We start from the raw sequence: 5,494 nt of genomic DNA, 5'->3' as shown, positions 1-5,494 counted from the left end.
CCTAGGCTCTTCATGGGATTAAAAGTTGCAGGAACTAGGCAAGAAGGTAACCAAAGCAAAGTAAGAGGTGCTAGAACAAAGAAGGAGAAAGGCATGAAACCCTCTATGCCTGCCAGCACATACTTTCTTTCTCTTATTCAAAAAGCAAACCTTTATTGTCTGATGCCTGTCATTGAACCGGGTGGGTTTTGGAGAGTCAGAACTGCACAGGGCTCCTCCTGCCTCCAGGGTGCTCAAAACCTACAGCTGCAGGAAAACCTGTGGAGGTCAATTTTATTCACCTGTTTGTGTTGTGGAACCCATTTATAAAGACTTCCTCTCCCAAGCGGTGACACAGGGTGAGATGCTATGGCCTTTGCAGTCTGAACCAGGCACCATACATAACATAGCTTCTGCTTACTTCACACAGTAACCAGAGTTTTGTCTAGGTGGAAAGGAACTGAGCCCAGGCCTTTGAATCTCAGCCGGTACTGTTCAATCCAGGTTTTGATCTATTCACTGATAATTAGACATTGTATTCTATAACCTGCAAAGAAAAGGAAAGAGAAAGATTTTACCACCGATTTAAATGTTCCTCTTTGTTGCTGTTTTATTTGGCACTTCAAGTCATTCTGTGCTGCAGCGAGAGTAGAGGTGGGAAGGGGGCGCTCTTCCCCACCGGATCCCAGATGCCTGCCTGCTGCTGGCAGCCTGCAGCCCCGCCAGAAGTGGGCAGAAGTGAGGAGCTGGCAGCTGGACCAACTGCACTGGAACCACAACCCAGGTCGACTGAACTCTGTAGAGAACCATGTTATGAATCCATTAACTGAAAGTATCCGTTTCTGAACTCACTGTAAAGCGACAACCTAGTGAAGTGGTTAAAATTCTAAAAGTCAGGCCTCTGCGTTGGGCATCTGGGTTCGAATTCTGACTGGGCCTGGTAAAATGTGGCCTTGGGCAAGTTAAAGAAGTAGGGTTGTACACCACAGCATCAGTAGAGAGTTTGATAAGTAATAAGCAACAGCTATGGTTACTGCCATTTTCACAATACTCAGAAGGTTGCAAAAACTGACAGAAGTCAGGGTACCAAGCATATAAATGTGCCAGATTAACTTCCCAATAACCCAGTGAAAAAGGAGGAGGAAAAGTTTTTTGTGCATCCTTGGGCCAAGAGGCCACGATAGAGGTAGCTCCAGGCTGTGTACTCTTCTCCAGAGCCTCTGCAGCCCAGGGAGGTGTGTCTGGCCTTGGCCATTGGGTCTGGTGAAGCCCTAGAAATGGGCAACTGGAATCAAGATTGATGCTGAATAGCATTGGCCTGGCCCCTTCACTTGGTGACTCCATATCCAGACCTCCCTAGGGAAGGAAAAGAGGATGCTAAAGGAGAAGAAGATTGCAGTCATTGAGAATCTCCTGTGTCAATGAACACTTATTTCAACATCATTGCGATTTTTGTGGCAATTTCTAAGTGATTCATCTCCATTTTACAAATGAGAAAACTGAGGTGTTAAAAAGTCACATTGCTCAAAATTCCATTACAGGCTTGACTAACTTTAAATCTCATGCCTTACTATAATAAATAACAGGTTGCCTAGCTCCTAAACCTTGAACTCTCATGAAAGAGGGAAAATGGAGGGAAGGCAAGTAAGAAAGGAAGAAACGAGGAAGGGAGAGGGGGAGGAGAGGAAGGAAGGGAAGAAAACATTGCCACAGCTACAAGAACCAGTCTCCTGTAGCAGAAATCCATATAAAATTATTCATCTTTTAAAAATTATGTCTCAAGATTATTCCCCAGACTTTTCATTTTTGTAAAAACATCATTTCACAAAATATATCGGATAAGCAACAACGGGAAGTGGATGTATTGCCAGGAAGAACCGTAGACCCATAGACACTGAAAGTTGAGGGCGAGATGGCGGGGGCTCTTGTGGGGGCACGAACACTGGCTAACAAGTGGAGCTGCGCGTTCCCTTATCAAAACCTCATCCAAGCATGCGAATAGGAGGCTCACACCACCCTCCTAAACCCGAGAAACAGCGTCTGACGCCCGCAGTTTTGCACTGAGAGCAAATTTGGCTTTCCTGCCACCCTGGCCAGGTTTTAGTTCAGCTTTCAGAGATCCCTGGGGAACAGGGTTTGGGGGGCGGGGAGGTGCAGGAGGGGAAGAGAAGCCCACAGGGATTGTGTTCTTCCTCTTTCTAGATTAGTGAGCTCCGGATCAGATCCACCCGATGTGCCTAGGACAGTAGGGAAACCGGGTACCGGGAAGCGGCTAGAGAGTTAGATTTTTTGTTCTCTCCACTTTGTACTTAGACACTTCTGTAGAAACAGGTTCAGATTTCCGCTGACCCTGCTTTGTTGCTCATTCTAAACGAAAAAAAAAATGCATTTAAAACTGGCAGCTTCAAACCACAGGCGTGCTTAAAGCGAGATTGTCGAGATTGTCGGCTTGGAAATGTCACAATGAGTAAACGGTGTAATGGACTTGCGTTTCGCGCCCAGCGTTTAGGCCAGAAGCGTCCCAGACTGCCCCTCCTAATTTCTAATTTTCTCTCTCAGATCCTCTCTCCTATCAGGCGGGGAACGCTTCCCTTCACTCCTTTCGCAGCGGGCCGGGAGCGTTTACCCGCGCTCCAAGGGGAAGACCCAACCTCTGAAAAGAAATACCCAGTCCACACGTACAGGGTCTCAGGCGCAGAACTTGGTTTTCAGTTTTTGGGTCTGCAGAACCACTGGAGACAACTAGCCCCAGCTGTCGCATCCGACTGCGGTTATTGAGGCAGGCGTCCCGCGGGGCCGGTGGCAGAGGCCGGGTCTGCGGCGGAGCGCGCTCGCCTAGCTGGGCCCATCAAGCGTCTCTCTTGGCCCCCAGTGGGAGAGAGACCTGTGGGGCCCAGACAGATGCCCTAGCCACCTTTAGGCGACCTCCACTAGCATGAATAAACGCGCCCTTCCTTTTCCCTCGGAAACTGTGGATGACAAGGTCTAAGAATGAGTCTGGGACCGTCAAGTCCCTAGGTAAGCGCGTTTGCAGCTATGCTATCTCTGAGGGGTTACATGGGTTCTAAGGAGCACAAATTCGTGGAAGGACCCTCTAGAAGTTTATCTCCTTCAGTCTCTTTTCCAGACTAATATTAATAATGGTTAGGAGGAGTGGGCAAAAATCCAAAAACACCCTCTCCTAACCCTGAACCAAGTGTGACAATCGCAGTTTCAGAGTGGTCTTAAGAGTTTTCACCTTCAAGGCTCGAAGCAGCCGCCACCAGAATCAGCCAGAAGTTGCAACCTTCTTACCAGCAAGGAGGTCTCTCCCTCCGCCACCGCCTCCTACAGTCCTCGGGACGGCTGTGTGCGCTTGGCCAGGAACAGCGTGGGCCAAAAGAGCAGGCACTACTGCTGTATCTGCAGGCCCCGGAGCCCTGGGTGCACCTTCTTGGACCTCGTTTTCTCCCAGGACCCTGCTGTGCCTCGCCCAGGTCTCCACTGGTCTGACTTGGACAAGTCCTTGCAGGTGGGCATGAGGGCTGAGAGCCGGAGCAAGAGAGCCGAGACTTTGGAGATTGCCTGAGCACCGCAGAACCTCCAGGTTAAGTTTCCTCAAACATGTGGTTACTCACCGCGAGGAGCTCAGAGGCAAAGGGTACAATAGTCAAGTTGGTGAGGACTTTCCCCACTTAAAGTTATAATTTGCTAATTCAGATCTATTGCTTTTAAATATCAAGTTCCGGAAACCTCTGTCAATGCAGGCTTAATTTCATCCCACTGATGAAGGATGTTTATCAACGGCGCCTGCGGTGCAAGCTGAGTGTGAAAATATCAGTTTTATGCCTTTTGATAAGAATTACCGAGGTGGAAGGCTTATTAGACGATTACAAATTTCGCAGCTGCTCGCAGCCCAATTAGGCAGCTCTTCGAGGTGAGTGGAAGCTGTTGGGGGTCAGGGCGGGTTGGTGTTCCTCTCTCCAGCCCTGGACCTCCAATCAAGGCCTGGCTCCATGGGATCCAGACCCCTTCCCTGCCCTGCTGGAGTTTTAGAGAGAGAGCGTCCCAACTTGTGCAGCAGCAGCACTGTCCAGGACAGGGCTCACTCCGAAGTCTCTCAGGCTCTCTTCCCTTTCTCCTTTCTTCCCCTTCACACCCTGGGGCTGCAAAAAGCTGTTCGATCCAGGGGTGTTGGTAGTTTCCCCTGGGTGGACCTGCGGTCTCTGATTTTCATAATTTCAATTTAGTAGGTAGGAACCGTCAGGATGCGAGTGATTGCTTTCCCACCTGCAGACAGGCAAAACGATGTTTTTTGGTCTGTCCTGGCTCGTCCAAAATTGGTATCAATTGGAGTTAGGGCTAAAAACCCTCATTACGAAGAAAGAGGTGAGGAGAAAAAAAAAATCCTTTTGATTTTAGCCCAAGCACACAAAGTGGGAAATGGTAGTCTGCAAACAACAGGCAAACTTTTTCTTTGCCGGAGCCCAGGAAGAGCGTGGGTAAGAAGTGTGATGAGAGCCTCAAGGAGCCAGGTCACTAAGCAAGAGCTATATCTCCATAGCTCGCTCCCTGACAAGGGGTCAGAAGGTCGTTGGGCCCAAGGCGGGCGGGGCACTCAGCCTTGACTTTCACAGCAAATATTGCGCATCTTCCTCCTCCCACCTCCACACGCGACCCCCAGCCACAGGCTCATGCCGCCCAGAACACAGAAATTGATTCGCCGCCCAGAGGCCTACAGGGCAAAGCTGGGTGCGCGCAACTCACCAGGGGACGGGTCAGCATCTTGCAGAGCGCCTTGAGTAAAGCGACGCCAGACCAGTCTTTCAGGTCTTCTGCTCATGTCTGACGACCATTCTTCTTCCCCAAGCCCAGAAGCCTCTAAAAATGAATCATTTCCTCCACTTATGCAGAGATAGGCGCTCTTAGATCAAGATTAGTATTTTGAAAACCTGATTGAGAGCCGCCTGATTAGGCGAGGGTCGGTGGAAAGACTGCATAAACGCCGGCGCCCCCGCCCTACTTCCCCAAAACAGCTCTAGCGCTCTCGGGATCTCCAAATGACCCGCGCAATAAATTCTCCTAGATAGCCAAAGAGTATTCCAGATTCACTTTGCAAACTCCAACACAAAGAACTGTAATTAAATCTCCAAACTGGACCTTTATTTTAAATTTCACTTTCGATGAAATCCTGCTCAACACACGGCCTGATGGCGCCAACAATCTGCACGACTCTCTTTCCATTCGGAAGAGCCATCTCAAGAACTATGTTATTTCATGGAAAACGCATTATGTGGATTTTTTCTCCCAAATGCTGATTTTTGCACTTGATGAAAAACACAAGTCTTTCTGGTTCCCACGCACAAGTTAGCATTTTGAAAAGTCAGCCCACCCCAAGCTTTCATTTTTTTAAGAGGGCACATATTAATCATAGCGTCCCCTTTCCTCCACTCCATAAATTTAAGCGAGGTCTCCTAGAGAGGACCGACAGAGGGATGGTTAAGATTAACATGTGCGCAGCTGTGCGAAAAGGAAA

Source organism: Lemur catta, chromosome 3 (assembly GCF_020740605.2).
Source record: "Lemur catta isolate mLemCat1 chromosome 3, mLemCat1.pri, whole genome shotgun sequence".
Classification (NCBI taxonomy): Eukaryota; Metazoa; Chordata; class Mammalia; order Primates; family Lemuridae; genus Lemur; species Lemur catta.
Note: the sequence above shows the minus strand (reverse complement) of the source record.